The sequence below is a fragment of the Bison bison genome, unplaced genomic scaffold (assembly GCF_000754665.1).
Source record: "Bison bison bison isolate TAMUID 2011002044 unplaced genomic scaffold, Bison_UMD1.0 scf7180017864527, whole genome shotgun sequence".
NCBI lineage: Eukaryota > Metazoa > Chordata > Mammalia > Artiodactyla > Bovidae > Bison > Bison bison.
This window is the reverse complement of record NW_011495078.1, coordinates 166195-166811: the sequence shown is the minus strand read 5'-3', so window position 1 is coordinate 166811 and position 617 is coordinate 166195.

Here is a 617-nt window from a genome sequence, read left to right as displayed (position 1 = left end):
ATTGTTGCTGAAAAGCAGTAGAATCTTAAATAAGACAATAATTTTAAAAGCATGGCACCTGAATTTTATATGTATATAGAATTTGTATATTGATATAATTTTGATATGGTGATTGAACCACTCGTGGTTTACTTTTCTGAGATAACTGTTAAACTGATACAGTCTGTGTTGTTAAATACTGCTGACCTCATCCTGCAAGCAGCAGTAATCAAACAAGTGAAATATATAGCTAAATAAAATAAAACATGATGAGGATTTTCATAAGTTGAAAGCTTTTTATATCATATGCTGGCATAGTGTAGAAAAGTATGTCAATGGCTAGACTGTAAGACCAAGGTTAAGACAATCCTCCCGTAGAATTGCGTAGATAAGAAGATATCTTCTGGACTTCCCTGGTGGCTCAGTGGATAAGAATATGCCTACCAATATAGGGGACATAAGTTCGATCCCTGGTTGGAGGAAGCTTCCACGTGCCATGGAGCAACTAAGCCCGAGAGCCACAACTACTGAGCCTGTGCTCTAGAACCTGTGAGCCACGACCACTGAAGCTGCTCACCTAGAGTCAGTGCTCTACAACAGGAGAAGCCGCTGCAGTGAGAAGCCCACACACCCAACCA